Here is a 17,708-nt window from a genome sequence, read left to right on the forward strand (position 1 = left end):
AGAGAGAGAGAGAGAGCGCCTTCCTCCCAGACCAGATTCACAAATGCCACCGTGGGAGGAAGTGTCAGGTACCATGTGCAGAGAGATGGTGATTCTAATTCTGGAAGTCATTTTGCAAAGCACCTCTTCACGGTGACTCATCTGGGGATTCATTGAAAAATCCTTTGAGTTAAAAACAAAAGTTGAGTGGGGCTCCAGTTACAGTGAGCCTTTGCCCTCCACCCCCTGCCCTGGCCAGGCTAGTAGAGGCAGTGTGGGGGATTTAGGGGTCTCTGGGTAGAATTTAGCCTGATTTTTTTTCCCCTAGCATGTCACCAGGGACTGAGACCAGGCCAGAGAGAAGAAGTAGAGAACGGGGAGAAAGGCCAGAAAAATGGAGTTGAGATGACTCCTCTCCCCTCAAGTCCTGCTGTGGACCCCTCCTGTCTCTAGCAGCCAACAGCAAATGTCTCCCCGCCCCACCACCCAGTTTATGAATTATAGTCCAAAAAGGAGGGAAGGAGGGGTGGACAGGACTTCGTTATTCCCCTAACACTCAGCAGCCGCCATCAGCTGGCCTACAGCCAGACCGGTCTCTGCTGATTGTGGCTGGCTGTGTGACCTAGGGCATGTTGCTTGACCTCTCTGAGTCCCAGTTTCCCAACTGGAATATGAGGACATGAGGGACTGTGTGCGGGGACCTCAGTTCTTCTCTTCTCAGTGGTCTGGTGCTGCTCCCAAAGTTTCCTGCAGAGTTGCACGTTCTTGCTCTGGATGCTGTGCATCGCGATGGTTCTTGGAGCCTGGGGCCTGTCCTGCACCCCGAAGGCCTCTAGTCACTCCCCCCACTCACTTGTACAAGCCTCTGCTCAAATGTCACCTCATCAGGAAGCCCTCCTCCCAGCACCCACTACTCCTTCCCTGCTTTATTTTTACCCCCAAACTTATCCTCGAATGCCAGATATTTTTCTTCCTCCCAGATTGAAACAATATTTTGTTCGTAAACATATCCCAGTGCCTAGAATAGCACTTGACCCATGGTATGGGTCAATGAATGAATGAACGAATGAACGAAGTAATGTTTGCTGCACTGACCGGTAGTAACACCGCCATACACCGTCTTGGAACTTCTAGGTCTTTCTGTTATTTTTTGCAATGTTTGCTTCTTATATTTAATGCTCCAATCTACCTGACATGTATTGTGAGGTGTATCGTGTGGTGTGAGGTTGTAAACAGATCCCCAACTTAACGGCTAACCGATATGCAGAATGATCCATTTGGTTCCTTTGGGTGAGTGGGAGGGCTGGGACTGGAATGGCTGCTCCGGTCTGGTTGCCTCCTGGTCTGCCTCTTCTTATACCAGCAGCCAGCGGCTACACTATTCATGAGACAGGACTGCCTAAATTAGGCACAGGCACTGGAATTAGTCAATCTGCGGTCCAGCTTCTAGCTCAACCACTTATCAGCTGGGTGGTTTTGCGCAAGAGGATTTGCTTTCTAAGCTTCAGTTCTAAGCCTCGTTTACCCTATCTGTAAAATGGGCATGAAAGTAGCATAATGCTTCCTTCCATAGAATGACTGTGGGACTGAACACCACAAGATGAGCAGAGTGGGCAGACTCCAGTCTGACACACGGTGGGTGCTCAGCTGGTGTCATTACCGTTAGAGATTATAGCCACCTGCAGCTAGTTCACTCACTGGGCAAATGCGGCCCAGCAGGCATTGCCCTGTGCCCAAGCTGGGCAACTGGCAAGTGGTCAGTGTCAGTCCCTGGTTTCTGCCCTGGAGACACAGCACAGTTTTGCATGTGGAGAAGCAGCAAGTGTGGAAACAGGAACTGTGGGAGGCAGGAGCTGCCCCTTTTGTGGGGGGAGGAGTCCCCTGAGGAAGTGAAGCAGGGAACTGAGCTGCTGCCTTTGAACTGAGCTGCTGCCTCCCCCATGGAGACCCCGTCTCCTTACAGGGGTTGGTAAGCATTCATCAGTAGAGTCTTATTTTTCCCAGAAACTTCTGCACATTGACTCTTTCTGGTCTTGGGGTCCACAGGAAGTGGGGAGCTCCGGAGGAGGAGAGGTTGGAGCTTGGAAGACAGTGAGCAGGGCCCTCATCACATCTGAGACCCTTGGAGCCCTGCATTCAGCAGGCGCAAAATAAGCACCTGTTGATTAGCCAATTTCATTCAGTATGACCAGGGCTGTGATGGGAGCAATGTTAGGTGAGGGGTACCCAAGGATGCGTGGGAGGGGTCCATGGGGTTGGCTGACCGCAGACCCTAATCCTAAGTATCTACGGCCTGAGAAGAGTGGGAGATGCTGGACCCGACTCACAGTGAGTTTGGGCCTCAGTTTCCCTATCTTTGAAATGGGGAAGGGAGCCTGGGCTGGGTGGGTCACTCGCCGTCCAAAGGGCTTGGGGGAGTGGAGAGAGCCGGCCTGCTGAGCGAGCAGCAGGGGCGCCCCCCAGCCTGCGTGGCGGCAGCGCGCACGAGCGCAGGGGGCGGCGCGGCCCCGCGGCGGGGAGGGGCGGGAGCGCGCGCGCGCGGGCGCGCGCAGGCGGCGGCGGAACCGACCGCGCGAGCATACGCCGCGGGGCCGCCAACTCGTGTGGGACCCACCGCTCGGACCGGCCGTCCGCCGTCCCGCGCGCGGGGCCTCCCGCCCGCAGCCGAGCCCGCCGCGCGCCGGTGAGTGGTCTGGGGCCGGGTCCCGCGCTGGATCGGGCCCTGGGCCCGGGGAAGGGGCGGGGGCCGGGCCGCGGGGCCGTCACCCACACTCGGGCCGAGGGTTGTGCGCGTGCCCGCGCGCGCGCCCGGGGCCCCTCGGGGGAGAGCGGGCGGGTGTGCACGCGTGAGGTCGCGGTGTGTGTGAAAGTGCAAATCTTAGTGTGTCCGCGGCCGTGCGTCCAAGAGCGCGTGGTTGGCGTGTCCATCTGTCCCCCAGGCTGTGTTCGCAGAATGTGTGTGTGCTTGTGGCGGAGTTGGTGCGTGTGCACATCGGCGTGCCCGCCCAGGTTGTGCGGTTTGGAGTGAATGGGTTGGGGGGGTGGGAGGGGGGAGATGGCATGGCTCTCATTTATCCATTGACTGAGTGTTTACTATGTGCCAAGGAGTGTGCGGAGTGCTTCATCTGAGCTCTCATTTTTGTGACAGAGTATGTGTGGATTCAGGGAGTACACGTGTGTGACGGTTCATAAGTGATTAGTGTGCATATTCATGAGCCTGTGAGGATGAAAGTGTGCATATGTGGATGTGAGCATGGAATTAGGGTCCAGGAGTGTGCGGATGTGTTTATTCCGGAGGCTGAGGGTCCTGGTTTGTGCTTACCAGGCCTGCTGTGTGGTGTGCCCACCGCTGGCCCCCATGCCAGGGGAGCCTGTGGAGAGAAGCAGGCCCAGTGGATACCGCACCTTGTTTGGTGAATAAGGAGTCAGAGGTCAGACCCACAGAGTCTGGCTGAGCCTGGCAGAGGGGGCGGCCTCAGAGCCAAGCCTTGGCAGGGCCACTGATTTAGAACCTTCTGTGGGGCTCTAGAACAGGCTGCGCCAGGGCTGTGGTGGGCCTGACACTAGAGGACTTGCGTTCAGTTCTTCCTAAATACCATTCTGGGTCCCCCTGGCTTTGCTCTTGCCCCTCTGTGGTCCTGGCAAATTTTAACTTTCTTCCTAGGCCTGGGGCTTAGGGGGCAGGGGACTGACCCTGGGGAGACAAGGCTTTCAGGGACCCTTGTCTGTGAGCCTAGGCATCTCTCTCTGCCTACCTTGGTAAGTAGATAGCTATTCATCTGATGCATTTTTTATTGAGCCTAGGTCCCCAAGAGCCCCCAAGACAGTAACAAATAGATCACAGCAGGCTTGGGACACTGTCCTTCTGAGGTCTGTCCTTGCAGTTTTGACTGACAGTTTTTTGTTGAGTTTTTTTTTTTTTTTTTTTTTTGATGCTTTATAAATGTTGAAAATTTCTGCAGTCAAAAGTCTTAATTGCTTTAAGGCAAACTTTAGAAACTCTGGAGCTCCCTAGGTCCCTTGAATTGTCAAAATTCAGCGCGCCTTTCCGAGGGGAAAAATGTCGTCTTAGGAGCTCGGCGTATGTGCAGGGGAACCTTGGAGGCACATTTGAAAACCATGGCGTTAATGGAAGAAGAATTTCATTGAAAGGGATGCAGGGCTGGCTGGAAGTGCCTGCTCCCAACGCAGCAGCTTACCGAGTGAACTTTGGACGTCTTCTTTTAGCAAACAAAACCTGGAAGGAAACAAAAAAGACCCACATTCTTTTTCTTTTTTGTCCTAGAAATGAAAAAAAAAAAACCAACTAAAAGAACCACTTCTGGGTTTGCTGGAAATGCTGCCTCCCTCAAGGCCAGGCCCTCCCTCGATCCCCCACCCCCAAATATAATATGCCTGTGGGGAGCTGTGGATGAGTCACTCCCTGGCAGAGAGCCCCACGGGCAAACATTTGGGAAGGTTCTTGCCTAACTTCCCAGAAGAAAGGCCTAGGATTTAAAATGGTCCCTGTGGTTTGTCAGCCCCTGCCGTCCCGTCTGCTTTGGAAATGACTAAAAAGTACTTTCTATCTCCGCAAACTAAAGTCTCAGACTTAAGCGGCGGCCTAGGTTGGTCTGGGTTTAGGACTGTTCAGGTTTTGAGAAATGGAGCTTCTGGCTTTGCAGAGGGCACTTCTGGTGGCTCAGAGAGAGAAAGAAGCAGGGGAAGGGGAAGGGAAGTCATGTTTTTGGAGCACCCACTGTGTGCCCATAATCCCCCCAATAGTTATGCTATGGAGAACGGCTTTTGGTTTTATATGCACAAGGAAACTGAGGCTCAGAGAGGTCAGTCCCAGGTCCTGGGACTGCTGAGAGGAGGTGGAGATAGAATCCTGTCACCTGCCCGACTCCGAGCCAGGCCTCTTTTCATTGTCCCAGGGGCATGACGTCGATCTTCCAAAGGTGCACAGACTGGGCGCTGAGTGCTTTAACGCACATCCACTCATTTAGTTTTCACTGCAAGCTAGGTGTTTATTATCTCCATTTTACAGACGAGGAAACTAAGGCTCAGAGAGACGAAGGCATCACTACAACTAATGGCCACCGTTTGTTGAGGGTGTACCATGTGCTGGCCAGGGGGTTTTTAGTACCTTATTTCACTCGATCCATTCACCAGCGCTGTGAGATGGGAACTAGAATGATGCTCATTCTGCAGATGAGGAACCTGGGGCACAAAGAGATTAAATAACATGCCGGAGATCATGTGCTAATATGCGGTTGACCCTGGATTTGAACTCAGGCTTGACTGGGCAGTGCCCATAGTCTTCCCACTGAACTTGGAAAGTGACAGTCACTGTGGAACGAGTCTGACGCAGGGCTAAGGTCTAGGATTCTTATCCCGATCTTACAGAGAGGATGATGAAGACTTGGGGAGCTTAAGTAGCAGAGTCATAAACTGGCAAATGGCAAAGTCAGTATCCAGACCCACGTGTCTGATTCCAGAACTGACGTTCTTAACCTGAAACCAGGTCTGTCTGCCTTTGTCCTGCTGTTCTCCTCTCGTGTGCTGGAAAACAAGTGGATGAAGACACGCTGGGGACCCCTTGCTGGGCTCCAGCCTTCTGGGGGAGGTCTTTCTGAAGGCTGCTCTCCTTCCTGTCCACTGCTGCCATTCTGGTGCAGGTGACCAACGCCCCAGGCCAGAGCTGTCTGATCAAAAGGGCTACAGTTCACATTTTTTCTTTCCTCTCCAAATGCCAAAGATTGGTTTCAGAAGGGAAGTGTCAAAACAATTGTCAAAAGGAGCAGAATATTCCCTTCCTCTTCTTGGGTCAGACCAAGCAAAGGGAGTTAGAGGGTGGAGAGTGAAGGACCCTGGTGACTCATCGGAAATTAAATACAGGTTGGCACCTCCAGGCTTGTGTGGGAAGGAAGCAAGCTAGGACACTGCCCTCCGGAAGAGCCCAGCCTTCTGACCCCCGATGATGGAGCGCTACCTCCAAGGGGCCCTGACTCTCAATTCTGAATGGGACCGTGTCTCTGTAGGCTTCTTGCCACTTGTCATTTCAGCCTGTCTCTCTTCCTTGTTCATTTCCATTTGTATCAAGGTTTATACTCCACAGTACTCGAAACGAGGGCTGTATGTGAGGACCTGTGCAGTTTGGGGTCTGCAGTGGCCCTGCAAGTGTCCTTTGGTGTTGAAAGAAAAAGGTATTTCTCTCTTTTCCGAGTATGTTCTGCAAATTGATGAACATTTGCAAATTGCTTTGAGATGCGTTAATTTAAGGTGTGAAATAATAGATCTTGTGCGAAGGCTTAGCCACATTTCTGGCATTGACGGATTTCTCTCCCGTCTGGCCTGTGATTTGGGGAGGTAAAAATAGTCCTTGCTTCTACATTTTTATCTTTTTTTTTTTTTTCTGACGTCATTCTTAGGAAGCAGCGTGCACATGCCATGGACCTTTCCTTGGCCATCACCTCAGATGTCCGCCAGGATGTGGAGCTCTAGGGAACAAGAGTGCTCTTGCAGTGGGGGAGTCAGTCATCTGAGGAGGTCTGGGCACCCTCTGAGTGTCTGTGAAATTACTTTGAAATGAATGGGGTGGCGGACGGCCAGGCTTGTCCAAAGACCCTTAGTAGCTTGTTGGTATGTGGCCATCTTCTTATTTCTGACTCGTGGGTAGTGACAAGATAGCTTTTTGGGAAAATGTTAATTTAAAAAGAGACAGGCCAGTGGCTTCACCCATGGCTGTTGGAGGTGGATGACATACACACAGTCCTTTGCTTTGGCTAAAACTGAATTACACCTACAGCCTTCTGAGACTCGACTCCCAGACAGGAGCTGACACTCGGGCAGATCGGGAGGTGGTGTAATTTCCCATGACGTCCAAGCTGGGAACTTGAACTAGGAGTATGATCTAGCATTTGACATCCGTCCCTCTAACAGGACTTGTTTGTGTAGAAACAGACCCACACACATACAGCCTCTGCCACTGTCTCCACTTCTGGATTTTTCCACAGACAACTTCTTGGTTGGTCTGGTGGCAAAGGACCAGTCTTCTAGCCAAGCCTTCTTGGCATCCACTGGCAGGATCGCCGCACCCCTCCAAACCCAACTGGCCACAGTGGCTGGGCTCTGACCGGGGGGCCAGCGGAATTGAAAGGTGTCGCAGCCGGGATCTGAAATGCATTCAGTTCGAACGGCCTGGATCTGCACGGAGCCATTCTTTCTTTCTTTTAGACATCTGCGTGATAGTGACCTCATAGAAAAGAAAAAGGGGCTTTATGTAAGAATTCCATAGAGTGTGAAGGAATTCCAACAAGGGAAGGGGGTGGCAAGCTGCCATTCAGAGCTTGTAGTGCCTGCATTTTCCCAGCGTTGTTTAAGCTTCACACTTCAAAATTGGGCTGGGGGAGGGGGCAGTGCTGCACCCCGGTGCACAGAGAGCCATTTAAAGAGAACTTCCTGAGCGCAGGCCACCGGGTTGAGTCCCTCAGACCAGTTCTCACTGCAGGTGTGCAGCAGAGTTGGAACGAGTCCCCAAAGCCTGCCCCTACTAGTCCTTGTTTTCTCCAAAGTCTTTGAAACTGGAGTTACTTTACAAACGACCTCCAGCTCGTCTACAACCTTAGACGAGGAATTCAGTCTGCTCCCAACCCAGAGAAGAAAACGGGGCCCAGGGAGGGGAAGGCACTCGCCACAGTCACACTTAAGGATTCGAGCTTTGCCTCCAGAACGAGTGAGGTCAGAGCCCCAGATCTGCCTTCGACTTGTGAGCAGCTCGTTCACTTCTTAGAGCCTCAATTTCCTCATCTGGAAAACGGGGACGATGTGATGATGATCTCATAAAGTTCGAGGGAGGAACTAAATGCAACGATACGTGTCAAGTGTGCGGCATGTGGGTAGCACCTTGTAAGTGTCTGATGTTCACGTCTTGAGTTTTTATGAAAGACGTGGAAACTATTTACTTACTAAGGACCTGCCCATGGTCACTTGGCTGAGTTTCTCTTTGTCAAGAACTTTTCCATGCCTCGGCATACCGAGGCCCTAAACGAGGCTGAGAAAGATGTCACGGGGGGTCAGGAGGCCCTCCAGGTGCCACCAAAGCACTTTTCTATGATCGATGACCCTCAAGACCGACAGGGAGGAGACAGCAGCAGTTTGGAAAGAGGCAAGATTTAAATGTCAGGTGGTCCTAAGCCTCTCGGGAAAATGTTTAGAAATTGGTATCATTTGTTCCTTTCTCTCCACCCCGCACAAGGCGAGGAAAGTGAGCCTTATACGTTTTCAGTGCATCCTCTTGGAGGGGGAGGGTCTCAGGAGGCCTCCAGAGCTGTGTCAGCCTCGGTGTGTTATTAAGCAAGGCAGATGTTGCGTTAATTATTTACACAGCGTCAGCCCCATCGGAGGTCTGCGCTGACAGAAGTGGCTGTCACAGAAGCAAGGGGACGGGGCAGCCCGTTCTTGGTCAGAAGTGAGCTAGGGGCCCTCTCCGCGCCCAGAGTCCTCATGGAGCGTCATGGAGTAAGGCCTGAGGGAGTCCATGCGTGCTGGGCATGGAAACTGAGGCCATTTGGGATTCCCTCAGGCTGGCTTGTTTTCTTGGAGCGGGGGGAGAGATCCTTGTCCCCTGGAAATGGCCGCCTCACCCCTCCTGAGGCGGCTTCTGTGGGAATTTGCCCAGCTCACAAATTCGAGACCCCGCCACTGTGGTGTGTGTGGTGAAGAGAGAGCATTGTCAGGCTCTGGAGATCTAAGAATCCAGCGCCTCCGCCCCCCAGCAGTCACCTCAGGCGAGGGCTTCCCATGGGCCCGGCCTCCACGCCTCATCTGGAAAATGGGCCAGTAATACCGGGCTCAAGGCCCTTGATTCTCGGGCACTGTTTGGGTGATTTGCCTTAGAGATCCAATTTTAGGATTAGAATTCTGAAAAGGAAGGGCCTGGGATCAGAGCTTTCCCTGAAAAGCCGCAGTGGATGAGGGACATGAATTCCAGGCTGAGGGAATTTCGGGGGGCCTGCTGCTGCCCTCGGCCACAGCACTGTTTTACGTGAGGAGGTTTTGCACAAGAGTCATTTAAGAAAAGTTCTTATATGAAATATCCAGAATCTATAAATCTGCAGAGAGAGAAAGCAGATTGGTGGGTATCAGGCTGGGGGGAGGGGAGAATGGGGAGCAACTGCTTAATGGGTGGATACAGGCTCTCCTTTTGGGGTGATGAAAATGTTTTAGAACTAGAGAGCAATGATGTTATGAATGTGCTAAATGCCACTGAATTGTTCACTTTACAGTGATTAATTATATGTTACTCGGAAAAATAACTTCATAAGAAAAGGTTCTGATGTTTAAAACCAAAGCATGAAAGCATCTCACCTTCACATGGGGAAACTGAGGTCCACAGAGACTGTGCCAGCCAGGGGTCTCCGAGCAGTCTGTGGCCTCTCGGTGACTTAAATCAGACCACTCGGCCAAGTTTCAGGCCAAGGCTCTGGGTCTGGTGCTTCGGCCTGGGCTCGGGGCGAAAAGTTCGATGCAGAAACACAGAGCATTCAGTGCTATGTGGGTTGAGTGGACTCTGTTTTGTTAACCAGATACGCCCACGCTGGCCGGTATGTGGCCGTCCATTCACTCCTTCATTCAAGAACCACGTCCCAACATTCTGGGTCAGGCAGTACGCTGGGAGCTGGCACAGAGACCCTTTAACGGCGAGTCCCTGGGCCTCTCGCCACCTGGGGTAGGGGGGATGCAGGTTGTGTCACGAATCCCTTGTAGGTGTCTGTGAACAATTCGCAGAGGAATCTTTGGGGGCTCACTCTCTGGGGAAGTGGGAGAAGCTCCAGGAGGAAGGAGCATCTGTGCCAGAGACCTGAGGTTTGCCAGGTGGGGTGCCAGGAGGCCTGGAGGTCTGAGAGGGCCGGGCGAAGGGCAGCGAGACCGCAGAGTTAGGGGGTAGGCGCGGCGGTGGGATCCCAGGCTGTGGGCAGACCCCAAGCAGTGTGAAGCCAGGAACTTCCTGCCAATTCCTTAGCCTTTGAGCCTTTCAATAGGTCCTTTGTACCAGTACTTATCACATGTTACATCCTATTCTAACCCTTGACGTGGACTGACTCACTTCATCCTCCCAGCAATCCTATGACGTAGGTACCGGTACGTCCATTTTATGGACAAAGAAACAGGAACAGAGAATCCAGGATACATGGTGCTGAAATACCATTAGCATGGGTGCTGTGAGGACCCCCCGCCCCCCGCATGGGGGTCTGGTCTGAAAAGTCAGAGGACAGAGGCTGCCATCTGAAAGTGCCCATTATGTGGGCTGTGAGTCGGTGGCCAGGCCCAGGGCCTGGGGGGAGGGCCGCCTAGGCCGCCGGAGGGAACAGCCTGAGCCAAGGAACCGTGCCAGGAGCACAGAGCGTTTGTCTCGTCTGAGAGAAGACTAAGGGGCTCAGCCACAGAAGACCGAGGCCTGTGGTGGGAGAGAAGGCGGCCGAGGCCCGCGGGGACCTGGGCGAGATTTGGTCTTCAATGCGAGAGCAGTAGGGCCCCGGGTACGTCTGCAGCCTCACTTCTCAAGGGTGCCCCCCTCACTCCTCACCTTTTCTTAAACACACCAAGCATACTCTCAGCTCAGGACCTTCGCACTGGCCGTCCCCTCTTCCTGCACTCCTCCCCCAATCCTCCCAAGACCTGCTCCTAGCCTTCATCCAGGACACCGCAAAAATCACTTCTCCACAGAGACGCCACCCTATCAGAATCGGTCCCCACCCCTGGCCTGGCTTCATTGACCAGGACCTAAACCCTACGAGGGTAAGACTTGGTCTGTGGACCACAGCTTCATCCTCAGTGCCCAGCACCATGCCTAGCTCCTAGTAGGTGCTCAATTAATTGTATTGAACGAATGGAAAGGTTTAAGTGGGCAAGTGGCAGGATGCTTGGAGAACGTCTCTGTGGAGTCGCCGAACCTGTCAGCAAACATTGCCCCTCCCAGTGGGCCGAGCTGTGCCTGGCTGACCCTCCTCCTTTCAGAGAAGGTTTCTCGGAGAAAAACTCATCCTTGAATTATTCCAAGTAGGAGGAACGTAAGCCCAGAAGGGCTCATACCTCCCCGAGTTACGGGGTCTCCTTCCTTTGCCCCTTTTCTGCAGAGGCTGCTCCTGAATGTCTGTACAGGAAGGGCTTTGGGTGGCAATGAGCAAATGCCCTGTCTTAAAGCTGCATTTTCTGTCAGGCACCCTTCCTTAGGGAAGGAGAAGGGGCTTAAAGCCTCACAAGTCGCCTCTGGGCACAGACATTGCTATGTGACAAATGAGCAGAACCCAAGATTCCCAGGAAACGGGGAATCCCAGGTTGAAAGAAGAAACGGTCCTCTAGCTTGTGGACCACTGGGCACCACATGGCAGACAGACAGGGCTCTGGCGGGAGGGAGCCCGCCCCTTGCGTTTGGCAGGCCCACCTGCATCCAGATGGATGTAGTTGCTAGAATCTCAAGGGTGGACTTGGCCGAGCCAGACTCAGTGGGTGTGCATTTCCTTTGTTCACCTCCCCTGGGAATTTTAGTGGCCTTTGTGTTTATTTTAAATGCCAGTCTCCTTAGCTAACCCAAGAGGAAACAGGACTGGATTTTTGTCTGTGGAGAGGCTTTTCGGAAACACGCTAAGAAAATACTTTTACTCCAGGCTCACAACTTTGGTGCGCATATACTTCTAGGACATCCCAGGTCTTCCAACGTCAATCATCTGTAGGTTAGGCACATGATGGCCACAGTTTCCAAACTCTCAAAAGGGCAGTGTTCTGTGAAAACATTTTAGTGACATTTGGGGACCAAAGAGGCAATTTGGAAGATGCTGTTTGGTCACTGGTGTGTGAGACGTTCCTGGATGCTCGAATGGCTTAGAGGAGTAGCATCTTAGAAGTTGCACAGTGCTTAAAATTCTGGGACATATGGTCACTGTGATGTGCTAATGTTAGCAATTGAGATATTTAATTACCCAGAAAAACCCCTTTGCCTACCCACTATGGGTTACCGGAGAGCCTTTATTTCTCAGGAGGAGGGTCTTACGGACCAGTAGACAGAGAATCATTATCCCTCGTTAATTTATTAGCTAATTAAGTGATTTATCTGTTTATTCCTACATTTGCCATTCATCCAGGTCACATGTTTATTCCTACAATTGCCATTCATCCAGAAACATTCGCTGGGTCCCACTCCATGCCCGGCCTGGTGTAGGCACTGGGGGTAGAATGAAACGGGAGGGCAAATATCACTAAATCCACCTCTTGGGTGGCGCCTTGGGCTACAGGTGAGTTAATTCATTTCCCAGAGGATGTTCACTGAGCACCTACTATGCGCAGACCCTTGGACATGCAGAAATGAAAATGACACAGTGCCTAGTGATTTGAACTCCCGCTCCATTTTGATGGGGTCTTTTGGTCCCAGCCCTCTGCTTTGCAGTGATAAATTCGGCCAGCCACCATGCACAGGCCACATGACGATGTCCCCGGCATGAACCAGAAACAATCCAGATGCCCCAGCAGCCGACGTGAGAACAAGGCATCCCCTTCACACATTGCATCTCAGTTCAGCGTCTTGCCACCACCACCCAGCGTTTTGAGACAGAATGTGAGATCTCGTGGTTGGCTAAATACATAAATATTTTATGTCTCGATATTCTGAAAATGAAGCCCAAACGCGTAGCACTGCAGCACATCAGTGCTATAGATCATATGTTATAATAATCTGATGACATGTTGTTTAAATATTTATGGACGGATGTGACATGACAGTGGGGGAGAGGGCAGTCTCTGAGCAGAGTCCTGGCAGATGCTGGTAAGGAGAGGGTAGATTCCCGGATCCCGGGAAGCGCCCCGAGATGCTCGGGTTTCTAATGCAGGATTTTGGGGTTTCGTGGCAATAGCAGTGGCTGGCATTTATTGAGCACTTGCTGTGTGCCGTACCCGTCACTGACATCATTTCATGTAATCATCACAGCAACCTCTCGAGGATGGAACTCTTACTGACTTCTAGTTCCAGAGGAGAAACCGAGGCTTGGGACAGGTCAGATGGGCCCCAGACCCTACAGGGGAGTGGCCCGACTGCAGTCGGAGCTCTTATTCACTGTGTATTCTGCTCTGTGGGTGACGAGTCAAATCAGAAGAGCCCCCGCCACCACCAGGTTGACCCCTTGCTTGGTGCAAACTGGACTGTCATAGAAAGGAAGGCAATGTCTGTAAAATGTCAGGCAGGAATAGAAACCCCAAAGAACAGTTGCCTCAGGAGAGGCGTTTGTGCGACAGCAGAGCCACTGCAGCCCCAAAAGGAGTTTGCTGCAGACTGTCCCCGAGTTGGCGTCCTGTGCCCCAGCCATTGCCTGTGCCGTAGCCTCTCTCTGCAGTGCCTGCCCGTGCCGGGCTGGGTATGCAGACGCAACAGCCCCCTCAGTCTCCAACAACCCTGAGACACTCAGGGTGACCCCACTTGACAGATGAGGGGCTCCTGCTGTCTCCCGGAGCCAGCTCCCGCATCCCTGTCTTCCAGAGGCAGCCCGAACGTGGCAGCCTGAGCAGCCGTTCCTTCCGCACCCTCCCTCCCTGATTCTCTGCTGAGCGAGTGCTTTCTCCACCTGACTCTGCTAGCATCGGTCCTGCCTGTTTTGTCACTGCTCTGAGTCCCGGTTGATTGTCACATCTCTAGCACCGGAAATAGGCCTGGCCCATGAAATAGAAATAACTGACCAACCACAGGGGTTCAAGGACGAAAACCCATGGGTGGGAGGGAGGGGGGAGTGCCGAGTTCTGCAAAACTTCTCAGGCGGTGACTGTCTCAGACCCAGTGGTGTCTTCGAGTTCTGCAGAGGCCTAGGGGTGTCCCCAAGGGCCTCCAGGCTATGGGAGGGAGTCAGTGGGTCATATAAATGGAAGGCAAGGCCAGTTGCTTGATTTGTGGGGCCCCTTGTTCAAAAAGCAGAAAAAAGGCTTCTTAGCTCTTTCCTTCCTTTTGTAGTCTCTCCACCTGTCGCGATGTTTTTTTATTAGCAATTTAATGCCACCCTCCCCTGGGCACAGGGACGCTTGCAAGGTGAGTGCATATCCTCGCAAGTACCTAGGGCCCCACCCTGTGGCTCGGTATGTGGGCGCACCTGACCACAGCCCTCCCCATGCATGCGCCCAGGTCCCTGCCCACGATGGGGCGGGGAGGGGAGTGGGCAGCTGAGAAACCATCGTGGGGATGGTGGGCCACTTGTAAGCCACATGCACCATTGTTCATGTGATTTCAGAGCTCAAGCATAAAGTGAGAACTTTCAAGACAGTGAACACAGAGCATGAAACCCCAAGCATGGGGCCCCCTTCTGAGGGCAGGGCCTGATGTGACTGCACTGGCCACTTGCACTTGAAGCTAGCTAGCCCTGACAGAGAGACTGTGGCCTCCTCCCACCAGCACCCACATTTCAGAGGGCAAGGCCCCTGTATCAGGTGTCTGCATGGGCTTGGGGCCAGATCTTATTTGAAGAAAAAGTTCCACTGCGAGGCTCTGTCTGCAGACCTCTGGCCCAGGATGTGACTGCCGTCCAGCTGTCCAGCCGGTCTCCCTCCTCGCCCAGGGTTTCTCATGCCAAGGACACACTGTGGACGTGGGCCTCCTTGGAAATGCCCTTCCTGGTTTAATTCCTCACATCGTTGCCGGATGTCATTGCATTGACAAACCCATCCCCTCCGACTTCCTGTCCTTGAGTGACAAGGGTCAGAAATCAGATGACAAGGTTTCTGACCTGCTCGCTCGGGAATAATGCCAAGCAGGTGGTGCCCTAGAGATCAGAGAGGGCGGGGAGCTCGGATTCCACCAGCCACCCACGCCGTTCCCAGCCCTGAAATGGGGCGGGGCGCGGGCCTGGCATCCAAAGGATGCGGACACCTGGCCACTCTTGAAAACACGAATGAAGGAGGCTCGGCAGAGTTAACTAATGCTTATGATTCAGTACCTACTGTGTACCAGGGACCGGGCCAAGTGCTTTATCCATGTTGCATAGTTAATCCTCACAACTGTGGGTTGACCCCATTTTTCAGATGAGAATAACTGAGTTCGGAGACTGAAGCCACTGGTCTGAAGCCATAAGCCACACAGTTTGGAAACTGAGATTTGAACCCAGGCCTGGCTGACCCCCAAAGCCCGTGCTCTTTGCACAATCCCAGACATGGCTGGAAGGCTGGGGTCCCTGCCTGACTGAGCTTTCTGCCCCCGCCGTCTGTTGCATGTGGATAGTGGGGACGGCAAGGGAGCCAGACCTCAGCTGCTGCCTCTGAGCAATCACCCTTTTTGGCAGGGAGCAGGTCCTGGGACTCCAGGTCCAGCTTTTCTCCTCCAGGATCCAGCCAGCCCTGTAGCCACTCTCAGGCCCAAAGAGAGAGGAGGCAGGCAGTAGAGTCAGACGCACCTGGGTGCAAGTCACATCTCTACCTTTTGCTCACCTGTCTCCTTAATGTGTCACTTTCTAGTGGGGCCCTCAGTTTCCTCACTTGCAAAGTGAGGGGTGATCTCAGTTCCTTTCTCTGGGGCAGTTTTCATGATCCAGTGACGTAGGCACGTAAGGCACAGACATTGGTGGTCGTTATCGTATGGATACTAAATGCTACCATGGGGGTTGAGGACTGCAGCTCGGTGGTCCCCATGATGCTCAGAGCACCTCTCCACACTGGGACACGTTGGAAATGACAGCCGGTGCCGCCCTCTCTGAGGAATTCATGCCCTCCTGGCTTCGTTTGGTCATTCATGATCCAACAGAGGCGGGCACTGTTCTCAGATGCATAATGAACCAAAGATGCAAAATGGAGCTGGCATTCTGGTTGGGGAGAGTAATCACAAGCAAGGAGTGGGTAGCGGGCTCAGTGTCACTGGTCCGAGTAGTAGAGACAGCTGAACAGGGGCTGTGGCAGGGTGGATGCAGGTGTCCCCGGCAGCCTGGTGGAGTGCTGCAGCCCCCAGTGTCTCTTCCCTTGGATAGTCATTGGAGGTTTAACGTGCTGCCTGTTGTTCAAGGTTCCAGCTCTCCCCGGGGGCCTGGGACAGCCTCGTAGAGCTTCCTGTGCCTCGGATGTCTTCGAGAAAGCGTGACCCTTTCTATGTTGGCCTCAGCGTGAATGTGGGAGTTTTTCTCAGGCTCTCCCCGAGACTCTCAAATGCCGGATCTCAAGCTGCTGATCCCTGGAGTCAATCCAGGCCGTCACTGGCCACATATTATCGTGCCAGCTCTTCTTGGTGAACCTCTGAGGCAGGTTCCGTTAGTTTTGTTTTACAGATGAGGACAGGGAGACTGGTGAGGCTCGGTCGTTCGCCCAAGGGCACACAGTAGGTCTGTGGCTGAGCCAGGATTTGAACCCCAGCCTTCAGCTCCCAGAACACACGCTTTCAACCACTCTGCTCTGGTGTGAAAGGATATTTTAGTTTTTCCAGGCAGCAAAAAAGGCACAGGTTCTACCCAAATCAGCATGTGCTCAACAAGCACCTACTATGTGTCAGGGTGGTGCTGGGTGTTGCGGGAGGGTGCGGCCGAGAAGAACAGAAAGACCACTGTGCTCACATTGGTCTAAGAAGTGACCGTTACCCATGTTCGATAGGATATCATCGACTTCTTACTCTAAAGCTGTGAGGTGGGTGGAGTTAGCCCCACACTGGGATGAGGCGGCCGAGGCCCAGAGAGGTTCCGCAGCATGCCAAGATCACACAGCCCGGGGCAGCCTGGCTCCACATCCACTTGTTCCACCTGTGGTCGACCACAGCTGTCTCCCCGTAGTGGCCTCGGCCTCCACCCTCATTTTGCACTGGTTCAAACCGAAGCCTAAAGAACAATTCTGTGGCTTGATCCCGAATTGGAGAGAGGGGTGAACTCTTTCTATAACTGTGGAAATGAACGCCCATTCCTCAGTGAAATTGCCTTCGGGACACCACTGGTCCCCAGGGCAGGAGACGACAGGGGAATGACAGCGTGCCATGAGGACCTGTGGGTGTGCCACTGGGGAGAGGGCTTTGTCAGGGGTTCCTCCTGGGACTGACACGAGGGCCATAGAGCTTTACGGCACCTGGGACAGACAAGCCTTTTAAAAGAAAATGTTCCCAAAGCTGTCCCATCCCACCGTTGGCAAACGGCCCTTAAATGGCAGAGAAACCGCCGCGTTCGCAAAATGGTGAGCTGGCGTTCAGGCCCATTTATTTAAACCCGGAGTCGACGAGGCTAAAGACTTCAGCTCGCCGGCTCGATGCAGCAGGGGAGCATAATCTTCAGGGTTTTCTTCTCATTTACAGTTTTTTTTTGTTGTTGTTGTATATTTGTAAAATGAGGCTTCTGCTGGCAAAAGCAGGTTTTAGCGAGTACGGCAGCTCTTTCAAGACCTAATAAGGCCCCAAAGGAGGGTGTGTTCCAGCAACACTTTCCCTCCCCCGGGGCGGCCGATTCCGCTGCCTCCCGCGTACGCTTTGGGCACCGTGTACCATCCATCTTGCCTCCCATTAACAGAATTACTGCCATCACTTCTGCAGGATGAGATGGGCCCTTTGGAACTGCCTCCGGGACAGAGGCAAGAGCGGCCGCCAAGCAGTTTTGCTTAGAGGGGAAAGGAAAGAAAAAAAAGGGAGAGAGAAAAACCAAACTCTTACAGACGGATGAGTCCTCGGGTCTTGCAGGGCGAGTCCGGTCACACTCCCTGCTCACGTCGCTGCCAGCCGTGCTGGGACGCCTCTCGGAGAGTGGGCAGAGTGTGCGATG

General features: G+C 53.1%; 1 protein-coding gene across 1 annotated transcript in view; it reads left to right on the forward strand.

The window, feature by feature from the left end:
- Positions 1-2,525: 2,525 nt before the first annotated feature.
- The window catches only part of NEK6 (NIMA related kinase 6), a 77,799-nt gene continuing 62,616 nt past the window's right edge, over positions 2,526-17,708 (forward strand). Inside the window, exon 1 of the mRNA XM_039861533.1 lies at positions 2,526-2,662. The gene's annotated coding sequence lies outside the window, so the exon portion shown is untranslated. The remainder of the gene's footprint in view (positions 2,663-17,708) is intronic.

The sequence above is a fragment of the Pteropus medius genome, unplaced genomic scaffold, assembly GCF_902729225.1.
Source record: "Pteropus medius unplaced genomic scaffold, Ma_sr-lr_union100, whole genome shotgun sequence".
NCBI lineage: Eukaryota > Metazoa > Chordata > Mammalia > Chiroptera > Pteropodidae > Pteropus > Pteropus medius.